The sequence below is a fragment of the Tursiops truncatus genome, chromosome 10, assembly GCF_011762595.2.
Source record: "Tursiops truncatus isolate mTurTru1 chromosome 10, mTurTru1.mat.Y, whole genome shotgun sequence".
Classification (NCBI taxonomy): Eukaryota; Metazoa; Chordata; class Mammalia; order Artiodactyla; family Delphinidae; genus Tursiops; species Tursiops truncatus.
The window spans coordinates 59,428,145-59,441,612 of NC_047043.1; positions in this window are offsets into that span (position 1 = coordinate 59,428,145).

Consider the following 13,468-nt stretch of genomic DNA (forward strand, 5'->3'; position numbering starts at 1 on the left):
TTTTTCTCTTCTTCTTCTGGAACCCCTATAATTCGAATGTTGGTGCGTTTAGTGTTGTCCCAGAGGTCTCTGAGACTGTCCTCAGTTCTTTTCATTCTTTTTTCTTTATTCTGCTCTGCAGTAGTTATTTCCACTATTTTATCTTCCAGGTCACTTATCCGTTCTTCTGCCTCAGTTATTCTGCTATTGATCCCATCTAGAGTATTTTTCATTTCATTTATTGTGTTGTTCATCGTTGTTTGTTTCATCTTTAGTTCTTCTAGGTCCTTGTTAAATGTTTCTTGCACTTTGTCCATTCTATTTCCAAGATTTTGGATCATCTTTATTATCATTATTCTGAATTCTTTTTCAGGTAGACTGCCTATTTCCTCTTCATTTGTTAGGCCTGGTGGGTTTTTACCTTGCTCCTTCATCTGCTGCGTGTTTTTCTGTCTTCTCATTTTGCTTATCTTACTGTGTTTGGGGTCTCCTTTTTGCAGGCTGCAGGTTTGTAGTTCCCCTTATTTTTGGTGTCTGTCCCCAGTGGCTACAGTTGGTTCAGTGGGTTGTGTAGGCTTCCTGGTGGAGGGGACTAGTGCCTGTGTTCTGGTGGATGCGGCTGGATCTTGTCTTTCTGGTGGGCAGGTCCACGTCTGGTGGTGTGTTTTGGGGTGTCTCTGGACTTATTATGATTTTAGGCAGCCTCTCTGCTAATGGTGGGGTTGTGTTCCTGTCTTGCTGGTTGTTTGGCATAGGATGTCCAGCACTGTAGCTTGCTGATCGTTGAGTGAAGCTGGGTGCTGGTGTTGAGATGGAGATCTCTGGGAGATTTTCGCTGTTTGATATTATGTGGAGCTGGGAGGTCTCTTGTGACCAGTGTCCTGAAGTTGGCTCTCCCACCTCAGAGGCACAGCACTGACTCCTGGCTGCAGCACCAAGAGCCTTTCATCCACACGGCTCAGAATAAAAGGGAGAAAAAGTAGAAAGAAAGAATTAGTAGAAGTAGAACAAAGAAAGAAAGAAAGGAGGGAGGGAGGGAAGGAGGGAGCAAGGAAGGAAGGAAGGAGGGAAGGAAGGAAAAAAGAAAGAAAGAAGATAAAGTAAAATAAAATAAAGTAAGATAAAATATAATAAAGTTATTAAAATAAAAAAGTAATTATTAAGAAAAAAAAACGGACGGATAGAACCCTCGGACAAATGGTGGAAGCAAAGCTATACAGACAAAATCTCACACAGAAGCATACACATACACACTCACAAAAAGAGGAAAAGGGGAAAAAATCATCAGTCTTGCTCTCAAAGGCCACCTCCTCAATTTGGAATGATTCGTTGTCTATTCAAGTATTCCACAGATGCAGGGTATATCAAGTTGATTGTGGAGCTTTAATCCGCTGCTTCTGAGGCTGCTGGGAGAGATTTCCCTTTCTCTTCTTTGTTCTCACAGCTCCTGAGGCTCAGCTTTGGATTTGGCCCCGCCTCTGCATGTAAGTCGCCGGAGGGCGTCTGTTCTTCGCTCAGACAGGACGGGGTTAAAGGAGCCGCTGATTCGGGGGCTCTGGCTCACTCAGGTCGGGGAAAGGGAGGGGCACGGAGTGCGGGGCGAGCCTGCGGCAGCAGAGGCCGGCATGACGTTGCACCATCCTGAGGCGCGCCGTGCGTTCTCCCGAGGGAGTTGTCCCTGGATCCCGGGACCCTGGCAGTGGAGGCCTGCACAGGCTCCCCGGAAGCGGGGTGTGGATAGTAACCTGTGCTCACACACAGGCTTCTTGGTGGGGGCAGCAGCAGCCTTAGCGTCTCATGCCCGTCTCTGGGGTCCGCGCTTTTAGCCGCGGCTCGCGCCCGTCTCTGGAGCTCCTTTAAGCAGCGCTCTGAATCCCCTCTCCTCACGCACCAGGAAACAAAGAGGGAAGAAAAAGTCTCTTGCCTCTTCGGCAGGTCCAGACTTTTCCCCGAACTCCCTCCCGGCCAGCCGTGGCGCACTAACCCCCTGCAGGATGTGTTCACGCTGCCAACCCCAGTCCTCTCCCTGCGCTCCGACCGAAGCCCAAGCCTCAGCTCCCAGCCCCGCCCGCCCCGGCGGGTGAGCAGACAAGCCTCTCGGGCTGGTGAGTGCCGGTCGGCCTTGATCCTCTGTGCGGGAATCTTTCCGCTTTCCCCTCCGCACCCCAGTTGCTGTGCTCTCCTCCGCGTCTCCGAAGCTTTCCCCCTCCGCCACCCGCAGCCTCCGCCCGCGAAGGGGCTTCCTAGTGTGTGGAAACCTCCTTCACAGCTCCCTCCCACTGGTGCAGATCACGTCCCTATCCTTTTGTCTCTGTTTTTTCTTTTGCCCTACCCAGGTAGGTGGGGAGTTTCTTGCCTTTTGGGAGGTCTGAGGTCTTCTGCCAGCGTTCACTAGGTGTTCTGTAGGAGTTATTCCACGTATAGATGTATTTCTGGTGTATCTGTGGGGAGGAAGGTGATCTCCGCGTCTTACTCTTCCTCCATCTTCCCGGAAGCCTCCTCATATGGTTTTAACAGCCATCTCTTTTGAACCTTTAAGTGAGATACGTAATCTTACAAAGCTTGTTTTTCGGATTTATAGGGAGAATGAAATATTTTGACCAGGGGCTAGCCTGGATAGTGGCTGTAGGTGTCACCTGAGAACAGTCTTTCTCCTTTGCCCCTGATAGAGTTTGACACATGTCTGCTCAAAACAATCAGTGTTGACATTTGGACAGAACAAATACATTCATATGCCAATGCAGCTGCCATGGGTGGAGAGAGGGGACCAGGAAGAGAAGGATAGCAGGGGATTTGTACAATTCCTGGACTGGTGAGAACCAGCACCTCTTTAAAACACACACAGACGCACAGACACTCATAGACACACACACAAAACACGATACACACACAAAGACACACCCATGAAAAACACCAAAGGACCACACAAAAGCATTGGCTTTCGTCCAGCATTACTCACTCAGAATGCAGAGCATCTTGATTTCATTTAAGGTGAAAATAATAATATATTCTTTCTATTTCAAGATGGTTAAAGACAAGAAGGTACTGGTCTTCCTGGAGTTAACAAAGTTCAGATATTTACAAAGAATTAGATTTATGAACCAAGGATCTCAAAATATAGAAACCTTGGCAAATAAGTCAACAGGAAAAAAGTACATTATTTGCATTACTTGTCTCCCTTGGTTGTTGCTTATATTTCTGAAATTACAGGGACAATAATCATGTTAAAGGAAGAGAAGACAGTAAGCATATCCCTCCCTATCTACCTAGCTACCTATCTTCCATCTACCTATCTCTTCCCTACTTTTAAGACGTGTGTTAGTTCATATCTTCATTCACTTATTTATTTAAAATTTTCCCTTTTTAGACAGATTTCAATTTTCTGAATAATATTTCCCTTTTTGCGGGTATTTGGATTGTTTACCATTTTCTGAACCAAACTTATAATTAGCATCCTTGTACATATACCCTTGTGCATGAGTGAGAGCATTTCTCTAGAATGTATTCCCAATTGTTGAATTGTTCAATAAAGAATATCCCAAGTTAAAATCTTGATAGGTGTTGCCACATTGCTGTCTAAAAATGCATCAGTTTACATTCCCATGGTTTCATAGCTCTATAAATTTACTAAAAACCACTGAATTGTGCACTTTAACAGGTAAACTTTATGTTTGTAAATTTCATAGCAATAAAGCAGTTCAAAAATACGTAGGTAATTTTTGCTAATTTTGTCATCTGATAAACTTTAAAAAAACTTAAATACTTTGAGGATTTTGATGAACATTGATTTTGCTTTGCATTGGCTTAAATCATGGATTAATTTGGAAAGAACAGTTAACTTTACATTATTGAGTTGTCCCATCAGGGTCATGATAATCTGTGTCTTTTGGATAATTGAATAGTTTCCTTCATATGAGTCTTGCACATATTCTGAGTGTCATTTGTTTTTGTTATAGTTTTTGTGTGTGTGTGTGTGTGAATCAGTCTTTTTCTCTATTACATTTTCTGATGTATAGAAAATGATAGCATTTTTAGATTGTTGATTATGTTTCTGGCTACCTTACTGAATTCTCTTATTGGTTAAAATAGTTTTTCATTTGATTCTCTTGAAATAAGCACATAGTCATATCATCTACATATAGAGTTTAATCTTTTCAGAAAAACACTTATATCTCTTATCCCTATGTCTTGTATTATCATAGTGACAAAGATCTATATTATAATTTTGTGTGTTAAATGAGAGAGCAGGCCTCTCTCTCTTGTTCCTTCTCCTTTACATATAATACTTGATCAAGGTACTTTCTTAAGCAAAAGTAGTTTCTGTGTATCCCCCATTGTGAAAATAATTTTTTCCCTTTGCAACTGAGTAGTTTGCAGGGAGACAATTTGAAACCATTTGAATATTCTGTTTCCCAAGAACTTTTCCCTTAATGATGTTCATATCCATTCATAGTTCTTGGCTGAATCAGTTATTACAGTGAGGTTGCAAAATGGTATTTCCACAACCCCCAGCCCCCAATTCTATTTTTCCTTCTACATCTATTAGCCAGTCTTCTTTTGTAAAGAAGAGGTTCCCTCCCATGTCTCTATTTTTGGCTATCACTGTAGACTCACGGATTCTTTTCTAATTCAGTGTGTTCCAATCCATTACGTACTGTCATTATTCTATTTGGTACTCAGATTGTCCCGTATTTGGCCAAGTATGTGCCTTTGAGTTAGCTCTCACGTTATTTTAGCATGGCTATCAGTCTTTGAGCACTTTCTTGCTTTCTGGCACAACATAATGTTCAAAGCTCACCTTGTACTTTCCTAGCCCCAGTCGTGGAATCAGCCAGTTCTCCAAGGAATTCTGGTTTCTTTTATTAGATGTTTAGTTTATTTAGAAACTAAAGTCTGGGCATTGGATGTACTCATTGCTATTGCTGTGTCATAGCTTCTAGACTCCCAGTAGACGGAGCTGGGAAATATATGTTTGTACATGTAAATGTACACACATCTATCACCTATCTATCACTATGTTAGAAACCATGAGTTTATGCTGATATTTTCAATTCCAATCCAGAACCACCAATTTGATTTTAGCTTCCCCATCCTTAATATATTTACTTATTTTCTCAGTCTTAGAATGTATAAACAGTTGTTTTAGAATTGCTGACACACCACACTGTGGGACTGGGTTCTTACTAACTAGAGCTCAGTGTTTGTTTAAAGTTCTTTTTTAGTTTAGTCTGAGGATGTATAGTCAAAATACTGTGTTCAAAGTCACATGGGTCAGTTCTTTTTCTTTTCCCTTTCAGTTTGGTTATGTTGTTTGTTTGAAGTATAGTTAAATACATTTGGTTTTGTTTGTATTTCAATTTAAGGTTTCCCTCCTCACGCTTGTTGAGTTTTAAACTTTTTGTTTATATAAAAACACGACCGTGGTTCCAAAAGTCAAAACTATATAAAACCCAGATACTCAGAGGAGTGTCAATTCATGTCCCCCAACCCTTCCACCCTTTTCCACACACCTCCTTTAGGTAAGCTATCTCATTTGTTTTTGGTTTTTCCTTCTTGTGTTTCCTTTTGCAAAAATAAACAGATGCTTATTTAGTGTCTTATTTCATTATTTCTCTCACACAAAAGAAGCATACTATATGTACACTTTTTGTTTCATTTGCTTTATTCATGTTAATAATATTCTACCACTACATTATTCATAGTAATTCCATTTTAAAAATGTAAAAGCATGGGTTCAGAGAGGTTAAGTAACTCTTCTAGGCTCATGAAGCCAACGAGTGGAGGAACTAGGAAAATTCACTAGCACCCTGATACCTTCCATCTTTCTTATGATCTTTTCTCTTTTGTTTGTAATTAGTTCGTATTTCTCAATATTTGCATTGACTGGCAAAAAGAATATTTTCCTTTTTCTTTTTGGAAATATTACTGCTTCCCAGGAAGCAATCCCAGCTTTGTTCAGACAGGTTGATTATATGTTTAATGGGCATTTGGAATAACTCTAATATTTCCTGTTGTGGCAACGCTTACTTTCAAAAAAAATTTTTTTGAGAGTTGAAGATAGTCTGCATGATTATTTCCTTCCTTTCCATCCCACACTCCTTCTGTTTATTCCTACTTTAGGCTTCCCAGCTGAGACACATATTGTCTTCAAAATCTTTACAGTTTAATGTATTAGGGAGTTGACAGTTATGACTCAAATCACAGCAAAGGAAGCTATTATATGGTTTCTCCTTTTTTTTTTTCTCATAGCAGAGAAAATACATTGTTTGCTCTGATTACAGAAAGGGACACAGGTGGCAGCACTGTATTTTACTAATATGTAGATTCATCTAAAATATCCATCAATCACAGAAATAGTTTGCAAAGGGGAGAGTGGCTCAGTTAACCCCAGGCTCCAGGTACCCACCTCTGAACACGGTCACCAGTGTTCCTGCCATGCAGCCCTTTAGCTGAGAGCTCACTGTTGCCTCCACTGTTTAGCTCAGAAGACCCGACTGTAGCAATGAAAAGCCACTGTGACTGTAAAGCTTAAATGAAGGAAATTGAAGGGAAATCTAGATCATAAAGAAAAATGCCTTCAAGGAAAAAATATAATCATTGATTTGTAAAATACAATGGATTCTCTTAAACTTTCCAGTATGAAATTATATCATTAACACATAGTAATATTTTTGCCTGTGCCTTTCTGATATCTATACCTCGTGTTCTTTCTCTTGTCTAATTGTATTACATATTAGTTATATTACATGTCTTTGTTATATAACAACAGTGATGATGATTCTTAAATTTTTCCTGCCTGTAATATTTTGCCACTACTTATAAGTGAGATTGGTCTACTCCTTCCTCCCTCCCTCCCTCCCTTCCTTCCTTCCTTCCTTCCTTCCTTGCTTCCTTCCTTCCTTCCTTCTTGCATGTGCTGTTTGTCAGGTTTTTCTATTTGAGCTTTGTTGGCTTCAGAAAAAGAGTTTGGAAGTCATCGCTTTTTCTATGCTTCAGAGCAGTTTACTTGGGGACTAATAGTACCTCCCCTGTTTGAGTGAGAGCTGAGGGAAATACCGCATTGTAAAGATCTTAGATGAGTGGCCAGCATGTAGTAAGCATTCAACCAATATTAGCTATGACGGGACATGATTAGATATCAATTCCAGGCAGTTTTGTTTGTTTTTGGCATGAGTGACAAGTGCATCGTTATACAAGTCTCAAGAATCTGAATGACCTAGAGCTACAATTTCCCTTTCACCCCTGCCCCTTACTCTCCTGCCACCCCAGGTTTCCATCATCAAGAACTGCTGTCACAGTTGCAGAACCTCATGTGGCTACTTCACAATCAAGCTCCTCGGAGGAAGAGCAGAGGTGTAGAAAAGACAGGTGAGTCCTGGGAAGAGGAGAGAAGAGGGAGGAAAAACAGAGAAAAGGGACTCACATGTTTGATAGAGGTCTCCATACAGACCAGTGTATAGCATTGAGAAAAAGTAAAAAATCTGTTTGTAATTTTCTCTGGGTTCTGTAATGTGCCTGTACTTGTCCACCTTCTTAGATGCTGTGTCCATGGGATCCATGGCTTCTTTCTCCTCTGATATCTTTTTACAGTTCTTTTCACCCATCCTTTAAATATATCTTTCTTCAGGGGACACCCCTAGAGTCTTCTCTTCTCACTTCAAATTATGTATACTCTTCTTTACTCCATTGGCTGTGTATGCTGGTTACTCACAAACTCATCCCCAGAATGGATCACTATACTGGGTAGGACCAGCTACAGAATTTGTGGGGCCCAGTGCAAAATATAAATGTGTGGTCCCTTGCTCTAAAATGATCATGAATTTCAAGATGGTGACAACAGAACATTATGCCCAGCAAGGGGTTCTTCAGAGCACAGGGCCCTGTGTGACTGTATAGGTTGCACATCCATGAAGCCTGGTCTGCTACTGAGATAAAGACCAGAATATCAACTGTCTCCTGTGCACTTGCACTTGGTTGTCCCACAGGGCACATCTCCACTGAACATGCCCAAAACTCAGCTCCTGTCTATGCCTCCATCACTGCAAAAGCCCTGTTTCTCCTTTGTTTCTGGAAGCAGCAAATGGCACTGCATCCCCTTAAATAGCCAAGTCAGAAATCAAGAGTGTCATTCCTACCGCCTTGTTTTTCTCAGCCTCAGCAGCCCTACTTTCAGGGGAGATTCGGTCTCCTTCACACTCTACGATTCAGGCTCCTCCTCCCCGTCCTCACTGCGTCTACCCTGGTTTCAGACACTCCTGACTCTCATGTAGATGACAGCCCCCAGCCCCGCCATCTTCTCAGCTATTCTCCCTGCCTCCAACGCATCTCCTTTGTAAATCTATTGTCCAGCCCATGATAAGAAAGATCATTCTATAACCTAAATTTGATCCTCTTACTTTCTAGCTTATAAACCATCAATGGCTTTCTGTTGCCTTAACATAACATTCAAGTTGTTTGGCTTGACAGATAAGGGTCCTCATGATCCAGTATTGCCCCTGCCCATAGCCAAGGCATGCTGGACCACAGGAAATTCCTTAACCCTTTCAGCAAAGAGCTACATTGCCGCATGAAATGGTTTCAGCCAGAGTACCATGTTTAGTATCCCCTAGAGTAAACCTTACTCTCTCAATCCCCTTTTCTAATTCTTCATGTTCTAAAGGTATACCACAGCCAGGGAATCTCTCTCTGGAGGTGGTAGTTAGCTATTTCTGATTGCTCTCCTTATATGGCTACTATTCCTGTTGAACAGGGAGGTGCTGGCTATAGTTCAACTCAGCTCATGCCCATAGTTAAATTTGATTATGAGAAGAGGCTAGGTTTCTGTAACATGTGGCTTTCGATGTCGGTAATTTTTATTTTTTTTTAAGATTTAAAACATTTTTATTTATTTTTAAAAATTTATTTATCTTTGGCTGCATTGGGTCTTCATTGCTGCCCAGGAGCTTTCTCTAGTTGCCACCAGCGGGGGCTGCTCTTCGTTGCGGTGCGCGGGCTTCTCATTGCAGTGGCTTCTCTTGTTGCGGAGCATGGGCTTTAGGCATGCAGGCTCAGTAGTTGTGACGCACGTGCTTCGTTGCACCACAGTATGTGGGATCTTCCCAGACCAGGGATCAAACTCGTGTCCCCTGCATTGGCAGGTGGATTCTTAACCACTGCACCACCAGGGAAGTTCAGATGTCAAGTAAGTTTTAAATCACTGTCAATGACACCCATCTTTCTTTTGGAACAAGAAGTGATTTCCATACACCTGTTCTATTATCCAACAATTTCATGCCTAAATACTTACTCAAGAAAAGTAGAAATGCTTATGCTCAAAAGGACAGGAATTTTCATACAATGGAATACCACCCAGCAATAAAAAGGACGTGCTACTGATACATGCAGAAACAAAGATAAATCTCAGTGAATTATGTTGAATGCAAAAAGCCAGACACAAAAAAGCATCCATTTATATGAAGCTAAGAACAGACCAAAGTAGTCTATGGTGAAAGAAATCAGAATAGTGGTTGCCTCTGGGAGAGGGGGATGTAGGGAATGTGTGGGAGGGGCATGAGGGAACTTCCCAGGTTGATATACACATATGTCAAAACTAATCAGGGACTTCACTGGTGGTGCAGTGGTTAAGAATCCGCCTGCCAATGCAGGGGACACAGGTTCGAGCCCTGATCAGGGAATCCCACATGCCGCGGAGAACCTAAGCCCGCGAGCCATGACTACTGAAGCCTGCATGCCTAGAGCCGGTGCTTCGCCACAAGAGAAGCCACTGCAATGAGAGCACATGTTGAGGGATGTGTTAGACATACATGCTTTCCTTCCAGGGCCAGTCCTTGGGTTAGAACCCCAGGAATCCTAACAATCAAAAAAACCAGGAATCATCCTTCCATGGCTTGTTGGAGGTGTTCAGAGTTCCTCAACCCCATCTCCATCATATCTGTTAGCAATTCTCTTTATAAATCCCCCCAAACTGCAGCTTCCTCCCCCTACTCACCACCAACCATCAAAAAGGGAATGGAGTCCAGGAAAAGTGGGCGGGAGTGGAGACCTACCAAAAGAGCCCTGATATCCGCAAGTGCTAGGGGGCGTTTTCCTTCTAGTACAGTGCTCTAGCTGCTGAAGTTGCTGTGGTACTGGCCAGGGCAGGACGAGAGGATCTGCCTTTGGTCCAGGGAAACCACCTTCTGATGAAGACCTCCTAGACCACAAAAATGGTACTAGGTTCAGGCACAAAACCCAGCTTCCACATATCTTAGAAGAGAACATCACAATGGCTAAGTGGCTACGTAATGAGAGAATCCCCTCCAGCATTCACATAATCTTTTAATTAGAAACACTGTGTCTAGATGGAGCTTTTCTTGCTCAAAATCAAGAACTTGATTTTGTTGCTTTTTTTTTTTTTTGGTAATTTTGGGGGGATTTTAAGCAAAACCACGTATTTAATCTGCCCTCACGATGCAATCTTTTCTTCTTTTGAAGTAATATTTGCGTCACTTTTGCACAAGTTATTTTTTGCTTATGAATATTGTACCGCAGTGATAATTCTTCATGCTTATGAATGGAAAGGGGAGATCTTTAGTTTAACTAGAGGATGTTGTTTTGTAATATACTTGAAAAAAACCAATTTCTACATATCAGAATAATGCCAGGGTGGTGCCTCCTTACAGATTACCAGCTTTGCGCAACAAGCTTCTATTCCTAAGTTGTTCTGCTGCTCTTACTCCTTATAGCAAATGCTGTCTCTCCAAATACCAGTTAATACCTTGAAGAATGGTCTGTCCCTTCTTGTTTATATCTGTACAGGTTGTTGCTCTTGCTTTACAGAGCCATTAAGTGGGTCTTTCTTTGGACCAAAATGAGTTCAAGAATGACTAAACCTTCTGTGCATTGTCATCTGTTTACAGAGACCATCTGTCTTTATTTTATTTCTACACAGTTGCAATTACATTAAGCACTTTTCAAGCTCCAGAGATGGGCATTCTTAAGGTCTTGGTTGTTGTCTCTTTCACTGAAAGTGGCCCTGATGGAACTGAACTGAGAGGTGTGAATGAAGAGGAGGGACAGGAAAGCTTTGGGTCATGCTATTAGCAAACTAGGGGGCCCCTGCCTGTGCCTGGTGCTACCCTCCTTCTCAGGATACAAAATGAGTGGGTCAGGGTTCCAGCTCACAAGGAGCTCCTGCTGTCAATGTGGAGACGGACACTGACAATAAAACATGTTAACATACCTAAGGACTACAGCAGAGGTATGAATACAGAGAGGGGGAAAGCCACTGCTTTCCCTCCAGCAAGGGCTCCAGCAAGTCCTGAAGAAAGGCGACAGAAGGAAAACATCACCTACTTCCCAGTTGCACTTGCTACACATACACATGAGGAAGAGTCACCTTGATTCTGCAAAGTTCCTATGGTAGATGCCGTTGGTGCCCAGATCCCCTTTATCTGGCAGTTGCACCTGTCACCAGCTTCCGTGAGTGTTAGACAGCTGCCTCTGTATCCTGAGATTTGCCCTTGGTCTGTTGGGAATCACTTTTTGGAAATGCCTGGGATATTATGCCCTTCCCATCAATGACCCACAGCCCATCATTGACTGATACAAAGTACAAAAGGCTGTCCCCCTTGCTTCAAGGAAGGAATATCCTGATATAACTCATGCTCCAGAGCTCTTTGTGGGATCAGGCTGAGGTTAGACTTCAGCTGAACTCACACTTTGACTCCCACTCTCTTTCCCTCTCCTGCCTGATTTCCTTATTCTTAGGGAAATTGAAAAGAGCCCCTCAATCATTTGCTCAGCAGTCCGTCTCAGGCTCTGCTTTTAGAGAATCTACACAAGACTGTTTCCTGTGTTTATTGTCAGTTTCTTGGTTGTATGGCTCTCAAGAAAAAAAAAAAAAAAATCATGGAGCAAGGACAAAATGGAAGGAAGGAGCAGAGTCAGGGAATACTCTTATCAAGGCATTTCTCAGCTCCATACCCCTTTTCTAAATGAAAAGACCACTATTCTAAGGAGAAAGCCTGTATGGAAGGAGGATGTGGGAGGGAGAGCACACAAACAGGAGGCTGGCCTCCTCCAAGAATCTTGGAGGCCCTCAGTCTGTCTTAGAAGTGAAATCGTAAATTGATTAAAGTTGAAAGTGCAATCACTTAGATATCTGAGGTCTTGAAATTCACCTTTATGGCAATAAAAAAATGCTGGAGGAAACCGAATTTGTAATCATTTTGCTTATGGTGCTCTTTGGTTTTACCTTCTAATATTTACAAAGGATTTAAATGGACCCGGGAGACCATCCTGAGTGCCATGTAGGCCAAAGCCCTCCGTCACTGTGGGATCTGAGGCTTGCTCCAGGGATTACCTGGAACAGGAGTTGTACTTTCTAAGGGACGTCCTAGCTGCCTAGGCAGGCAGTACAGAGAGCTGAGTCCATTCAGGAGAGAACATTTATCTGGAAGAGTTTGGTCTCTGAGCACAGGCCCGGGAGGAGGCACTTGGAAGTTGTCTTGGATGAAGTGTTTTGCATGCATTAGTGGTCCTTCATTAAGAAGACTGGAGCAATTAATGTTATCCTGATTAATGAAGTTAAATTAGCTTCATAATCTCTAATGCTTCTTCCTCACTGCTAGCAGGCAAGAGTTTGGAACTGATTTAATGCAGCAGACTTTTACACAATGCTGGGATTCATCCATAACTGCTCTCTAGTGAAGCATTTGGTAACGTCAGGCCCGATCAACTTGTGTACAAGATGAGACAAACGGAACATAGACTTTTTTTTTTTTTTTTTTTGCGCTACGCGGGCCTCTCACTGTTGTGGCCTCTCCCGTCGCGGAGCACAGGCTCCGGATGCGCAGGCTCAGCGGCCATGGCTCACGGGCCCAGCCGCTCCGCGGCATGTGGGATCTTCCCTGACCGGGGCACAAACCCGTGTCCCCTGCATCGGCAGGCGGACTCTCAACCACTGCGCCACCAGGGAAGCCCCAGAGCATAGATTTTTAAGGGCATAGATCACAGACCTGAGAGCGAGTTCTGGCTTGGTCATCACCAAGCCTCAGTTGATTAATGTGTAAAGTGGAAATCACTCTAACACCATCCTCAAAGTTGTTCTAAATCAGTGGTTCTTAAAGGGAGGTCCCCAGACCAGCAGAGTCAGTGTCACTTGGAAATTTGTTCAAAATATGAAATTATAGTCCCTACCTCACTGAATCATAAATTCTGAGAGTGAAGCCCAGAAGTCTGTTTAATCGGCCCTCCAGGGCATTCCGATGCATGTTAGAGTCCAGGAACCACTGTTCTAAGCAATAGTTCTTCACCCTGGTTGTTCATCACAAGTATCTGCTGACTTTTAAAATATAGTAATGTTCTGTTCCAACCCCAAGTGAGTCTAATATACAACAGTTTAAGGTGGGACCCCTGGTGTTCATATGTTTAAAAGCTCCCCAAGGGGACTTCCCTGGCGGTCCAGTGGTTAAGACTCCAAGCTCCCAAAGCAGGGGACACAGGTTCG